This window comes from Chionomys nivalis, chromosome 7 (assembly GCF_950005125.1).
Source record: "Chionomys nivalis chromosome 7, mChiNiv1.1, whole genome shotgun sequence".
NCBI lineage: Eukaryota > Metazoa > Chordata > Mammalia > Rodentia > Cricetidae > Chionomys > Chionomys nivalis.
The window spans coordinates 39265214-39281326 of record NC_080092.1 but is presented as its reverse complement, the minus strand read 5'-3'; positions in this window follow the sequence as shown (position 1 = coordinate 39281326).

Sequence of the window (16113 nt, the reverse complement as noted above, 5' to 3'; positions counted from 1 at the left end):
AAGGCAGATGTCACCAGTCAGTCTCAACAGTTCTTCATTCTAGTTTTAGGGTTGGCTCCCTAATCCTTTCCAGCATCACGCCTTCCCAACAGTCACTACCCAACAAACGGAAAAGCTTTATGAGGTAAAGCTGATGTGCTCAGTCCGCCCGTGCCATGGATGCAGAACAGCAGTTCAACCAGGAGCTCTGCAATGGATGGGCGGGCCAGAGATGAGCATTCTGTGGGATACTGTCCCACAGGAGAACCAGAATGAATTAAGAGTCAACCTGTGGAAAATGGACTATTCTGGAAGGCCTTATTAAAAACAAGATCTTGTGTAGTCCAGGCTATCCACAAATTTACTATGTTCCTAAGGCTAACCTCTAGGAGGAGGAGATTGAGTTCAGAGTCATGTACATGGTGGGCAACACTCTACTATTAAGCTATGGTCCCAGCTATTTTGTTTTCGTGAGACTGGGTCTTGTGTAGCCCAGGCTGGCTTTGGACTTGCTATGCAAGTATCAACTGTTGAGATACTGGTGAAGGAATTAGGATGGCCCCAGGAGACTCATGCTGGGAGAAGGAAAAGCTCCTGGTCCTTATGCCTCCATATCTCAAGAGCCGAGATAACAGCCATGTGCCACCATGCCCAGACTGGGAGGGGTTTTATAGCTGGGACTGGAGCTACCTGGGCTTGAGAGAAGCTATGGGGGGGGAGAGAGAGAGAGAGAGAGAGAGAGAGAGAGAGAGAGAGAGAGAGAGAGAGAGAGAGAGAGAGAGAGAGAGAGGAAGGTTTCAAAGTCAGAAGGGACTGGGGAACCTATCTTTGAAGCAGGATTATTGTGTGAGAACTGGCTCACACAGCTCTCTTGCTGTGGGCTCCCCCTTCTCCTGTTCAGTCAGCCTCTGCAGCCCCAAGATTGCTCCTACAGCTTGAAGCAAACATTTTCCACGAGTTTCCAGAGCTGAGTGTCTGCACAGCGGCCACCACACCATGGCTCTGCCACAGCAATCTGTCTCATGCCTGTCTTTGTTCCTGCCCAGCATGGGGACAAAGAAGTCTATGAGGGATGGTCCTGAGAGAGGGAGTCACCCACTGACAGGGCAATGACGTCACACAGAAGGTAGTATTAAAGACAGCGCCTTCCCCTTACCAGTGTGAGGACACACTCCTTTTCCCTCTTGCTAGGACCAAGCTGAACGGAGTTCAGGGTTCTAACAAAGGTGTCATCTGGTTGAAGACTTTGTAAACAGAGTCAGTGAACTGGGACTTTCTAGTGACAATTTCTGCTGTTGGTTAGACATGAGCAACATCTCTGAGAGAAGGTGTTTGGAAAAAGGCTGGGTCATGAAGGTTTTAAACATTGACATTGTGACATTAAAAAGGTCACGTAATTACTTTGCTTCAATTTCTTCCTCTGCACACTGTGGATAACCTGAGCTCTGGTTTCCAGCTTTCTTTCTCTCTCTCTCTCTCTCTCTCTCTCTCTCTCTCTCTCTCTCTCTCTCTCTCTCTTTCTCTCTTTCTAGGTTCATAGATAAACATATGGACACCTAGTTAAATTCCTGATACTGTGGCCTCTCAATAAGAAAGCTATTATATTTTATTTGTTTGTTTATTTTAGAAAGGGCAGAATCTATTGTAACCCAGGCTGGCCTTGAACTCACTAGGTAGCTGAGATTGACTTTGGATTCCTGATTCTTCTGCCTCTCCCTCCTCAGGGCAATTACTATAGGTATGAATCATCACACCCATCTTATAACCAGTTTCCTCCTCCTCTTCTTCTTGTTCCCCTTCACCCCTCTCTCCTCCTTCTGTACAGGAGATTGAGTTCAGAGTCATGTACATGGTGGGCAACACTCTACTATTAAGCTATGGTCCCAGCTATTTTGTTTTCGTGAGACTGGGTCTTGTGTAGCCCAGGCTGGCTTTGGACTTGCTATGCAAGTATCAACTGTTGAGATACTGGTGAAGGAATTAGGATGGCCCCAGGAGACTCATGCTGGGAGAAGGAAAAGGCCCAGGATTGGTGTTTGTCATGGGGGAGCTTGCTTTTCAGGAAGAAATCTTCCCACAGTTTTGACAACTTGTCAGACCACCTTGGCCAGGTGACAGGAGCTGAGAAGATGATGACGGGCAGGGACCACACCTTGACCAGGACTGCTTGGCTAGAGCACTCCTTGCTTTCTAGTTCATCCTAAAGTTCATGTCAAGACATCAGAGATGGACTTGGAGGTATCACTTGGCCTCTTTGTTCTTCTTCCCTGTATGGCCACATTTGACAAATCTCCTTTTCTTGCTTTTTGCTTTGCTATTGCGTGTTTAGTTAGTCTAGTGAGGACAGGAGACTGACCTTGACTCTTAGGGCTCCAGTGACAATGCTATCTAGAAAATCAGATCTGGAGGTTGTAAGAACCTAGGGGTCCAGTAGCAAATCCTCATCACAGCCTTGCTACCTCACTGATGTGGTGCTCGCCGCAGGTAGCTTTGGCAGAAATGGTGATGCTTGTCTCCCGAAGGCCATGCTGCTTCCAGCCTAGATGGGAGGACAGAGGGACTGGGAGCCGGGACTGGCCTGGATGGGTCATGATTCTGTTGCTGGAGACTCCAGTGGTGCCACCGGGCCTGTGCAGCATGCAGAGTGTAGTAGGGGCAGGGGAAGTGTACTGAGGACCAAGAGTTTCAATCCCCAGACAGCTTCCTTCTGGTCCAGCCCTTTGCTCATGCTGTGACAAGCATGTGCACAGGGTTGGTTTGCATATTCAGACTGGGGTATCTGCTCCTTGCGGGCCCCTGGACTACGCACTGGGACAGACCCTGTGGACATTTCGGTTCTCCCCAGTGACCCAAAGAACAGTCTCTCATGACAGCACCACATGTGGAGTCTGTGAGGATCAAAGGCACGATACTCACAGGAACCCTAAGGATTAGCAGTTTAAATTATAATTACAAATTTAATCATAATTTTAAATTCTGTCCTACACAACAAAATAGCACCAGAACAAAGTTTATCCTGGCAGAGGATACACAGCTAACCCACCCTTCTTAGACAGCTGAGCAAGAACGTGACTATAGCCTAAGGGCTGAACATGTGAGCAGCTCTTGGAAGGGCTCTGACTACTGGTACCAGGATGGCGCCCCCTGAGGTAAAGAAGCTGCAAAGCAGGGGAGGGGCTACAGCTACTTTTAGAAGGGCAGAGAGAATCTAGATTAATTCTCCTTCTTTCGACTGCTTGTTCTGGGCCATGTCAGTCCCTGTGAAGTACATATTATTTTCCAATTTCACAGACCATCATTCTTCCCTTCTTCTTCTTTTTTTTTTCTCTCAGCTTCTCACTCTTCTGTGTTTAGCCAGACCCTCTGGCGCTTGTTCTCAGGGGAGCACTGACTGTTAGTCAAATCCTTCTCCCCTCAGGGAGGCACGCGCAAATCAATATCTGCTATTAAAGAACCCGGAAGACTCCAGTGATTTAACACTTCCCATAAACCTCAGCTCGCCCCGCAGCTGTGGACGGCCTCACGCTGCGCATCTGTCATTTCTCCTCTCTTCTTGCAAAGGTCCCTTGATGCCTCCCTCCCTGGCAGTTGCCTCAGAGAGGCAAGGACAAAAGAAGCTTGGGAGAAATAGCGAGAGGCAGAGCCGTCCCTGTTGCCGAAGGTGTTTGATGACTTTTCACGCAGGTTGGGGGCTCATTCAGGACTCAGAAAAGTCAGACTAACAATGACACACACTTGGAATCCAGGGCTGGGCTGAGGCTAGAGCTGGCAAGATGCTGTGGGAACTGCGTGGTTTTGCTCATTTCTTGGCTCTATTGCCTGTTGCAGGAGCTTGTTCTCTGAGATGAGAGAGACACTCAGGACGAGTGTGTGTGTGTGTGTGTGTGTGTGTGTGCGTGCGTGCGTGCATGGTCCTGTGTGTGTGAGTCACATGCGCAGATGTCTGTGGAGCTCAGAGGTCAGAGGTCAGCCTTGGTTGTCCTTCCTCAGAGGCTGTTCTAGTTTCATTTCTTAGGGAAGGAAACGGTTTATTTGAGTTTCGGATTACAGCCCATCACTGCCAGAGGAAGTCAACTTCAAACTGCTGGTCACATGACATCCACAGTCAAAAACAGAGAGAACGAATGGACACATGCTCGCTTGCTTTAGCTCAGCTCAATCACGCTACTGCTGCAGATACTGTGGTTTGAGCTAAGACAGAGTTCTAACATTACCTTTTCCCATTGGACCTCAGAGACACATCATTTGTATCAATGTCCCCTGTTCCACTGGGAGTGATTACCTATGTGACCAGAACCTAGGGATGCGGGGCTGCAAAACACAATGGAGCCGGCACGCTACAGCCCTAACACTTAGTCGGTGTAGGTGTATTAGCCGCTTGTCACGCCATCCATCATGGCGGGAAAGGCATGGCTGCAGAAAAAGGCAGCTGCTCACCATCCACCCCCAGCCGGGAGCAGAAAGATAAGAATGCTAGGGTTGGGCTCATTAGCTTAGTTTCTCTTTTTGAAACGTAGTGCAGGACCCCTGCCCATTGGATGGTTTGTCCACATTTAGGGTGAGTCTGCCTTCCCCGGTGAAATCTTCCTGAAAATGCCCACCCTTGCAGACACATCCAGTGGTTTGTCTCATAGGGGATTCTAAACCTGGTCTAGTAGACAAGTCCAACCATGACAGCAACTGCCCAGCAAGGAAGGACTCGTAGCCTGGGTGCTGGCACGGCCATGTGAGAATCCTTCCACCAGGAGAACATCATTTCTTTTATTTTTAATTGATTTTATTGAGTTACACATTTTTCTCTGCTCCCTTCCCTGTCTTTCCCCTCCCCTACAACCCTCTCCTATGGTCCCCATGCTCCCAATTTACTCAGGAGATCTTGTCTTTTACTACTTCCCATGTAGATTAGATCCATGTATGTTTCTCTTAGGGTCTCATTGTTGTCTAGGTTCTCTGGGATTATGATTTGTAGGCTGGTTTTCTTTGCTCTTTGTTTAAAAACCACCTATGAGTGAGTACATATGATAATTGTCTTTCTGGGTCTGGGTTACCTCATTCAATATGATGTTTTCTAGCTCTATTCATTTGCCTGCAAATTTCAAGATGCCATTATTTTTCTCTGCTGTGTAGGTAACATTCTTGAAGTGCTTTTGGGAGTGCAAGCTGGTGCAGTCCCTTTGGATATCTCTATGGTGATTTCTCAGAAAATTAGGAAACAACCTTCCTTAAGACCCCACAATACCACTTTTGGGTATATATCCAAAGGATGTTCAATCGTACCACAATGATGTGTGCTCAGTTTCATTCATAGCAGCATTGTTTGTCATAGCCAGAACCTGGAAACAACCTAAATGCCCCTTGACAGAAGACTGGATAAGGAAAATGTGGTACATTTACACAATGGAGTACTACACAGCAGAGAACATCACTTCTTATGTCTTGAATTCTTTTTACCAGAATCCTCCTTTCAAATGCTAATGATCCCAGGGCTCTGCATTCTCTGCTCTGAGGAAATGGCAGCTGTTTCTGGGGGGAAGAATGACAAGTTTGAGGAGAGGGAGGCTGTAAGAGAGGAAGTTGGGAATAGGAACGGACCGCGGAGGATTTTCAAGGCTGGAAATGTGGAAATGACATGGGAGTTGGGCCCTTGAGAAAATAGAAAGGGGGGAACTCTTTGTTGCATCATAAGTTGGTGGAAATAAGATTATGGAAATAAGTTGACAGAAACCAGGCATGGTAGCTCAGGTCTCTAATTCCAGCATTTGGGAGGTCGAGGCAGGAGGACCACTGTAAGTATTCAGTCAGTCTGGGTTACATGGTGAGTTCCTGGCCAGCCTGGGCTACAGGACAAGGCTCTAACTCCAAAAACTAAACGAACAAACAAACACAACAGAACGAAGCCCAAACCCCAAAGCCCAAACCTGCAAACAAGCCACAACAAAGGATGGATAATATAATGAATGCTCGTGGATCGGTCATCGAGTTTGGGAAATAAAGTAGTGTAGATAAAATACAAGCGCTGGGGCTGGGGAGGAGGCTCAGCAGAAAGAGGTGCTTGCCCCCAGGCCTGATGTCTTGAGTTCCTGGGATCCACATAGTAGAAGGAGAGAACTGCTCACATGGGCTATCCTCTGACCTCTCCGTGGGCAAGGCAGCATGTTGACACACACACACACAGACACACACACACCTGACACACACAAAGAAGCAATAGATTTTTGAAATAAGCCCCTTCTGTGGCCTAGCCTCATTCCCCCACCCCCATTTTCTGAGCTAGTGGTGATCATGATTTAACTCTTAACATTCCCATAGTGCCTTTATGTCTCCTAATACACGTATAAGCACACGCCATATAGAGAGTTGTCTATATAGTATAATTTATAGAAATGCAATCGTTATTTTCAATTGGCCTTCTTCCTTTGCTTAAACATTTGCTTGAGTTTTTATTTGCACGCTGGCATGCACGAGCGTACAAGACTATAAGTAACAGCAGAAGAGAGTGCTGAATCTCTTGAAGCTGGAGTTACAGGCAGTTGTGAGCTACCCGATGTGAGTGCTAGAAAGTAAACTTGGGTTCTCTGCAAGAGCAGCAAGCCCCCTTCAGCCACTGAGTCGTCTCCCCAGCTCCTACCTTCTTTCTACCTTTCCTTTTGTTTCTGTCATTTACCCGTGCTGAGCTTCAATTCTAGTTGAAGCGCCTTCAAATGATACCTGCTAGGCTGACACTCGCCTAGAATGTAAACAAATACAGTTCAGATTGTAATTTCACAAAAACAGGCCAGCCAATGCTGATTCCTAACACACCATCCCTCTCCGCCAGTTCTCTTCCCTTAGCTTGCTTTTCTTTTACTCTGCTTGAGTTTTTAACCCTAAATAACACACTGTGATTAAGTCCCATGTTTTAAGTGCATTCTTGTCACAGCTGGAGCTGAGGTCCCCCCCCCCCCCCCCGGACACAGACAGAGGCCCAGGAATGGCATTGCCACATCTTCCTCTCTACCAAACCCCGGGCTCTGTCTTCTGAGGGTTTGCATGCGCTTGTTCCCATTAGTGGCTCATTCTTGTGTAACTCTGGCCCAGCCTGTGGGTTATTTAGGCCCGCTTTTTCATGTCACATGGGTCCCAAGCTTCTGATTAGACACCCCTAGTCTTCCCAGCACACACTGTCTAAGAGAAGGAGAGGTGGATGGAAATGTCTGGGGACTTTTGACTTTTGTACAGTTATAGATTTGGTGCAGATATCATATAAACATTGTGATTTGAGTCTTGTTTCTTCGTGCACTGGTTGAGTGAATCAAGAGGGCTGTCTGCCTCTCTGTCCCTCATCTTTTTCTCTGTCAAGTGGAGAATATTTGGGATGTTCCCTTCCTGGATCATTTGAAACATCAGATAAGTTTGAACTCTGAACACACTCAGTGCAGTGACTATCCTGGTCCACAGAAAGTGGTCAGCGTAGGCCATCATTACATCATTACAGGACATGTTTCCATGTCTATTCTGAGGACTCTAGTTTTCAGTTGAGCTCACAGTTAATTTTTTTCCTGTGCTCAACAAGCCTCATGAATTAAGCAACATCCAGTTCTTTATTTTGTTTTGAGCTGTCAAGGCCATATGTGCCTGTCAATCAAACAGCTTGAATGGCAGAAGGGAACAGGTTGATATTCTAAGATGATGGAATTCCATTCCTAAACAAGGGCAGTTTGCTTTTAGAAAGAGAGAAGGGTGGTTTCATCACCTATAACTTCAAAACTTTCATCAGGGCTTTAGAAATACTGAGTTAGGCATAGTGCATGCCTATAATGTTAGTGATGGGGGTGGGGTGGAAGCTGAAGAATCAGGAGTTCAAGCCCTCAGCTACACAGTAAGTTTGAGGTTAGCCTAGGTTTCATGTGCCCTGTCTAATATATATATATATATATATATAACTTATACACACACACACACACACACAGTATATGCTATCTCTGAACAGTAAATTCCTGCCTTTCCATGCTGGTCTGGTCTTTATTTTGAGACCCTTATACAGCTTGATGGCTGTCTCACGGATATGGTATGGAGAACCCCAACGTTCAGGATATTCTGGTTGGCTCCTTCATAGACTCACAGAATCATTTGGTGGCTTCAGTTCTCATAGATGACTAATCAGAAGTGAGCTACTGGTGTTTAACAAAAATCTCCAAAACTCAGTGACTCAGTAGCAATAACTTATCACTTCTCACGGTTCTCTGGGTGAGACAACTCAGCTAGGTGATTCTCACTGGGGACCCCTCCTGAGGTTAGACAATGACCAGGCTGCAGACATATTGATGGGTGAGCATCCAAGATGGCAGCCGTCTGAACCTTGCAGTGGAGGATGGCTGGCCAGCATGCTTGCCAATGGTTGCTCAATTCGTATTGTTACTATATTTGCTTTACAGGTTTTCGGGTGAAACATCTCAAGGAGACCAACCCAACCAATAATAAGGAAGCAGAAGCTTCTGGGCCAGTGGAGGGCTAAGCATGGACCAGACAGAGCTTCTCCTCTGTGACATTCTACAGACTGTGACTCACAGGACATGAAGTAGGTTCCAGCTCTTGATGCTTCAGGAGTAGGGACGGCATCACGTGGCTGAGGAGCATGTGGGTGAAATATTTTTCAGCTGTCTGTGGAGAGGGGTGGCAATTCCCATGTGGCATCTTTTATTTCCTTCCTCCCGGGAGTTTGAAATCATCAGTGGTGATTTACAGGAAGTAAATGGAATGGAGGCCTTCCCTCCCCAGCCTTGAGAGGAGGGGGAGGTACATCAGCTGGAAGACTCATGGTGCTTGAGAGCCCCTCCACTCTCCAGCATGGAGGAATATTAAGTGTTTTTATTCTTTACAAAACCTTCCAGGAGCACTATGTACATACCAGCAAGAATGGGAGGTTTTTTTTTTTTTTAAAAAGAAAAACTTGTTTTTAGAAATGTTCATAATAAAACATCCTGTACTTGAATTATTACAAACAATGTTGAGTAAAGAATCGCCTAATTTAGTAAATAATTTTAAAGCAAGCCGTGATTTTCTCCAAATTTGGGTTTGCTGAAAGCACTCCAAGAATTTTATCAGCAGCGCGGCCGCATGATGCAATTGTGTAATTAGCCATCCATCTGACGCTGCTGGAGAGATTTCATTCTGCACAGGGCAAGAACAAAATGCAGTACTTGTTATTTTTAAAGAGTGCACAGGGGAATGATTCTTGCTTAGTTTTTTTCTTTCCTTCTGCTTCCTGTCTTTCTCTTTCCCCTTCTCTCTGCTTCCCTTGTAACACTCTCAGGAGTGTGTGGAGGTTAGGACGACCTGAAGAAGTTCTCTCCTTTCATCTTATAGGTTCTGAGAACTGAACTCAGGTTATCAGGCATGGGACCAAGAGCCTTTACCCACTGAGTCATCTCATTGGCCCCGTGCTATGTATTATTCTAAGATTCATTGTGTAGCTGAAGCCACAGAGAAAATAGCCAGCATTGATTGGCCTTAGGTCTATGGACAAAGCATCTGGTTTGGAATTAGACTGACCTGTGTTTGACTCCTAGAACTGTCCTGTGCTGCTGACCATAAAAAAAGAAAAGAAAAGAAAATTACAGAATCCAAATTCCTTTTCTATAAAGTGAGATTCTATAATGCTTCCTATTGCACATGGTGGTTGTGTTTTGTAAGTGGAATAATGTACACAGACAACCTGGGGTAGAGCTTGGTGGTCCTGAGTGAGGCTTCTCCTCCTGCCTAACCCTGTTGGGTTATCAAATGGTCAGTTTAAGATCTGTTGCACGCTTGTGTAATGTTTACTCTTCATTATAGACTGGATGTAGAAGCACCCAGAAGATACGTTTCTGGGTGTGTCTATGAAGGCATTTCCAGAGAGAGTTAACTAAGAAGGGAAGACTGCCGCTCCAGTATGGGATGGGTCTTGTGGACTGGATGAAAAGGAAATAAGGAAAAAGAAAGTTGACACCAGCATGAGCCTCTCTCTGCTTTCTGAGTGTGTGTGCAGGGTGATTGGCTGCTGCACACTCCCACTGTGGTACCATCCCTATTGTGATGGACTGTATCCCTTCAAACTATGAGCCAAAACAAAAGTCTCCTTAAGTGGCTTTTGCTCTTTTCACAGCAAGAAGAAAAATAATGAATACAGTATATTCTCTGGTCAAACGCCAGGGCTTTCTGTGAACTAGATGGTCAGTTTTTCACATAGAGAAACTTGTCTTCTTATCTGATCAAGGAGTTTACAGCTGATGCATTTAGACCCGACCATCTAAGTTGCATCTCACACAAAGGATTTTCTTATTTTAGTTGGCTTTGAGTACAGAGTAGAATTGGGAGGTAGAATACACTGCTGTGTGATCTGAGGATTTTGGTTCTTAATCTTTCTGTTTCCTGTTCTAAGAATACTCCTGAGTCTCAAGGGGAGGAGTGTGATAGAGATTTCCCATGTAGGGCAGAGCATGCTGCCATCTTGTTCTCTGACCTTGACCAGTTGTGGGTCTCTGTACCAGCCACCATCTACTGCAGGAAGCAGCTTCTCTGGTGAAGGATGAGAGATGTGCTGATCTATGGGCATAGCAATAAATCATTAGGAGTTGTATTTTTTTCTGTATTTTGTTTTGTTTGTTTGTTTGTTTGTTTTTTTTTTTTGAGACAGGGTTTCTCTGTAGCTTTGGAGACTGTCCTGGAACTAACTCTTGTAGACCAAGCTGGCCTCGAACGCACAGAGATCCACCTGCCTCTGCCTCCCGAGTGCTGGGATTAAAGGCGTGTGTCACCACCACCTGGCCATTAGGAGTTGTTTTAATGCTGTGTCTGTTTAGTGGAATAGTGATGGCAGGCTTTCTCCTAGGGCCTGTGATCTATCTAGCCACAGGCTCTTGGCTCCTTGAGCAGTATCAGCTATGGACGCCATCACATGGAGCAGGCCTTCCATCCAATAAAAAAGTAGTTGGCGACTCCCATAACATTCATGTCATTACAGTACCAGTGGGCATATCTTGTCTGGCCAGTCATTATTGAAGCTTGTAGGGCCCACAGCTGGGTGAAACTGAGGATTACTTTTGTCCTCTGGTTGCATAGCCAGCACCTTCTAGCTCTATGAAAGCTATCCAGTAGCAATGAAGTTTCCTTGTCTGCACCTACTTGATTTCTCTATGTTTTTTGAGTCAAGTATGTGGTGTCTTCAACAATAGCATCTTATTGTTGCTTATGGAGGGTTATTGTGTCTGGGGGGTGTGTCTCGGGGACCTTACTAGCAAACAACTCAAAAAGAGGGAACCCATTCCTGGACCTGGAGTTTTAATTTGCTATTTAGTGTCCAGTTGGAGTATATCCTCCAGATATAGGATAACTGCTGGAGGAGAATGCTCTTGTTTACTGAAAAGATTTGTAACTTGTATTGGTTTAATAAAACACAGATTGACCAGTATCTAGGTGCTGCAGGAGCTCCTTCCACTCCTCCAGCCAATAACCTTTAAGATACCAGTCCACTTGGGTGTGGTCTCTTTTGTTTTAAAAAGCAGCGGTAGTCGGTAGTCCCCCCCCCCTCTTTCTCTCTCTTTCTCTTGCTTCTGGCTCCACTTCTGGCTACTAAACTCTGTTCCTGGTCATGCAGAGGACTGTTGTCTAGGACAGTGATCTGTAAGTTTCCACCTTAAATAAATAACCCTTTTATTAATCATAATTCCAAACTGGTGCGGGATTGTTTTGTGACTTACGTCTACAGCCAGGCAGAAAGTATAAGTGGGGCAACCAGACTAGGAGAATTCCAGCAAGAGGAAAGACAGAGACACAGTTACCAGCCAGATGCAGAGGAAGCAAGATGAGAATGCCTTACTGGGAAAAGCTGCAAGACTGGGTGGGACAGAAACTTCCATCTACAGATAACTCCATTTGAAATATCCTCATATGTGTATGTACTTTAGGAAACTTCTGTAGCTGTGAAGTTTCCATGTTTTGTTTTTCAAAGTGGTCTCAGTATTAGTTGATCCTGTGGTGTTTCATCTTCGTGTCAAATTGGCTGGGTTTAGAACCACCTTGGAGACATACCTCTGACCACGTCTGCAAGGGTATTTCCAGAAAGGTTTAACTGAACAGGGGAAACATCTTAAAGGTGGATGGCAGCATCCTATGGACTAGAGTCCTGGACTGGATGAAAAGGAGAAGGGGAGGTGGGCACCAGCTTTCCTCTCTCTGCTTCCTGACTGTGGACACTTGCTGCCTCATGCTCTTGCTGCCGTATGTTCCTCGCTACCCTTACTCCCCATGAGAGACATTACCTTTTACCCATAAGCCCAAGCAAACCTTTCTCCCTTCCCTTTGTCTGGTATTTTGTCACAGCAACCAGAAAAATAGGGTCCTGTAGGCAGAAGGAACCAGATTCTGCTAAACACGTGAGCTTATAAGAGGGCTAGATAACACAGGTTTTTGCCCGTGAGACCCTGATTGGAGAGCCCACATACACCCAGACTTCTGCCCTACAGAATTAGGTCAGAATTAATGTCTGTGTGGTGAGCCAGCTAGCTGGCTGGTGGCAATTTGTTACATAGCCGTAGAATCTAACACGCCAGGTAATTCTCCTTGTGCAATCTTAAATTGAATGCTTTCCTCTCTTCAACTGTCAGTTTCTTTGCCTTGGAACCAGAGGATTGTCTAATTCTCATTGGTGTCCTTATTAATTACACATCAAACTCACCATCAGTGACGAATGTAGAGGCAGATCTTGCTCCTGAGGCCCTGCCTCAGAAGAGAGGGGTATTGGTGGGGCTATCTCATTAGCAGGGCTCCCTGGTGAACCCAATGCTTCCAGCTAAGTTATTCTGTGGTGAAGCGACCTCTTTGTTTTTCCTAGAACTGACAGGGAAGGTGACAAGGATGTCCCCTCGGCTTTTGTGATTGTCTGTGTCACAGGAGCTTTCATGCCACGTAGTCACAGGGCTCACTCTAAGGCATTGTCAGAGAGCTCTTTTAACATCGCTGCAACAAGCCTTACAATGTGACCTCCAGGGTCCTGGAAGGTGTGCACGGTCAGTAGCCAAGCCTCCTTTGCAGTTTGAAGATACCACAGCTCTGAAGAGGTGGCCCTGGAGGCTGGACCCCAGCTTCTGTCATGACCAGAAAGATTGATCCATTCTTTTACATGTGTTTATCTATTTACGTCACGTGTGTAGTGAGGACATGCCACGGAGGGTGGTCTGAATGCTGGGTCCCCAGAAGCTGGCCTCACTCAGGGCCAGGAGACAGGGCCTTTGTGGGGAGACCCTGTACTCACTGACTCTCGAGCTTCAGCAAGTCAGTTCTCTGCCACTCGGCTTGCTGTTTGACCCTGGGCAGACCTTGTACCCTTCATTGAGTCTCTGCAAGGATTACAGTAGGTGAGAGTTATGGATTCTGCCTCTAATCTGGCCTTTGGGGTGATGGAAACTGAGGCAGGAGGATAACCAGGTTGAGGCTAGTCTGGGTTAATAGTATTTTACAAAAAAAGAAAAAAAAGAAGGAAGAAAGGGGTCATGAAGATAGCTCAGGGGGTTCAGTTAGTTGATGGCCAAGTTCAATACCCAGAGCCCACACGGGGGTATGGAAGGAAAGAACTACCATTAGAAACTTCCTTCTGGCGTCCACATGTATATCAGGGCATGTGTGCACACGTACCGAATCAGTAAATTTGAAAAAGGAAGGCTGACAGCAACACCTACATACTGGCCCACCACCCATGCTCTCGGGCCCACTCCACACCACTAAGTAGACAGCACTAGGGATGGAGCCCACAGTCAGCCCTCCCAGAGGGCGTCCTTGACCCTGCACTGAGCACCACAGCCCTGGAGGACTTCTCATGCCCCCGTAGTCTTGCCTAACAACCTTGCTTCTCAGTTGGGTGGGATCCTTGGAGGAGGGATGGCTGTTGGGGGGACAGGATTTTGCTGGTTTCCTCCCTCTTGGTTCATAGTTTTAATGTCTGCCCCTTCTCCCTGTTTTCTGCATGTCCTGTGATGACCCGAGCTTATTAAGGCAGCGGGTGGGTTTTCCATAGGCCGGTCTCAGAGGTCCTGAGGAGGGATTTTAATGGCCTGACTCCACATTGAGGGTGTTAACATTTATTAACATCAGCTTCTCTGATTGCCTTTTAACAAGGCAGTCACTGTGTGTAGGAGATAACGCTGGGTTCAGTCCTGTGGGGCCTCAGAGGCAGCTTAGAATAGTCCAGCGCTGGGAAATAGCGAGGCTGCGGGTTGCAGGAGGAACGGTGACGCAGGCCAGGCTCTGACTGGCTGTGTGTGGGCAGCTGTACTGGTGCAGATCCAGCAGGATGAGTAGCTGATTAGAACGTCAGTGATGGGTAGAGGTTGTAATGTTGCAAGTTCACAGCCAAATTATCCTGGGGGCTCCTCTAGCCCCTCCCCTCAAATAGCCACTTTTTGTTGACCTCTGTATGTGAGCTAACATCTTTGTGGCCACTAACAGATCTCTAGCTCCCGCCAACCAAAAGACTAGAGATGATGTAAGAGGTATAGACCACTGCGGACAGCACCATTCCCTGGGTAGGTGGTCCTGGGCTATAAGCCAGCTAGCTGAGCATGTGCCCAAAAATGAGCCACTAAGACGTGTCCTTCCATGGTTCTGGCTGTACTTCTTGGCTGGGATCGAGTACCCTGGTTAGAGGTAATGCCACATGGGAGAGTAAGCAGGCCTGCCTTCAGGTTCCTGCTTTGAGTTCCTGTCCGGACTTCCCTCCATGATGGACAGGAAGCATAAGCTGTATTAAACCCTTCCCTCCCATATGGTGCCTTTGGTAAAAGTGTTTAATCACATCAGGAAGAACTGAACAGGAGCCTTATTTGTATTTTTTAGTCCCGAGGACAAAAACACCCCTCTAACACCCCTCTAGTAGGAAATATGGGGAGAAAGAGACAGGCTATCATGGGAAAGTAGCAGGTGCATGCAAAGGTTACCAATGGTGCTGGGTTCGCTGAGAAGGGCGCTGCACTGGATAGTTTTATGTTGCTATAATAACACACCATGACCTTATGAAGGAAACTTTTACTTTGGCTCATGGTTCCAGAGTGATAGAGTCCATCGTGGTGGGGAAGGCATAGCAGCGACAGAAACGGGAAGCTGGCTGGTCACATTTGCATCCACATACAGGAAGCAGAGAGGGGGAACAGGAAGTGGGTTCAGGCTATAAATTCTCAAAGCCCCCCCACCCTCCTCCCAGTGACACACTTCCTCCAGCAAGGCTATGCATCCTAAAGGTTCCATAATCTCCTCAAATGATGCCACCAGCTGGGAACCAAGTGTTTAAATGTGTGTGTCTGAACCCCTTGTCATTCAAACTGTCACAGGTATAAACGCACAGACAGCTGGGGAATTCGGTGGCCACTCTTACAAAGCATCCAGGTTTCTTCCTTGAGCTCCCCTCTTCTCTCCCTGAAGACTTCTTTCATCGCCCCACCCCCCTCTGAGTTCCCTGAGCTCTGAGCCTCTGACATTGCCTGTGTGGAGCCACCTCATCTCCAGATTGCATGTTGTCTTTTCTTGCCACAGGTGTGTGCCATCCCCCCCGGATTCTGATCTCCTTGACAACAGAAACTTTTATTTCTTCCTTCTCCCAAATGGCACCTATTATTGTGCTGGGCATCAAGAAGAGCTGGATAAATAATCCATTCTGTTCGAGACCCTCTGCCCTCCCTTCCCATGATGCACTGTTCCATAGGTGTAGAGTCCTGTGAGGACCGAGCTCCAGGACTTTTTCTTTCTGATATGCTTCCCCATGGTGTGTGGGATGTGCCATCTGCCTGCTGGGAACCGACACACAAGGGTATTTATATCCAAGCCTGCCACCGAGGTGGCCCAGGGGCTGTCATCGAGCTTGCAGCCCTCAGAGGAAGGCAACCGGGCAGACGTGGAGGCCAGGAGGGTTTATTCTATTGCTGGGTGCGGAATAAAAACACATTAGACTCAAGATGAAATTTAGTACCTGACTCATTGGGGGATTTGAAGCAAACCACATGGCAAGCCCTGCAGTCATATATCCTGAGATTCATGTGTGTGTGTGTGTGTGTGTGTATGTATGGGTGTGTATATGTGTGTGCACTCAGGTCAGAGGCTCTTGTCAATGTCTTTCTAAATCACTCTCCA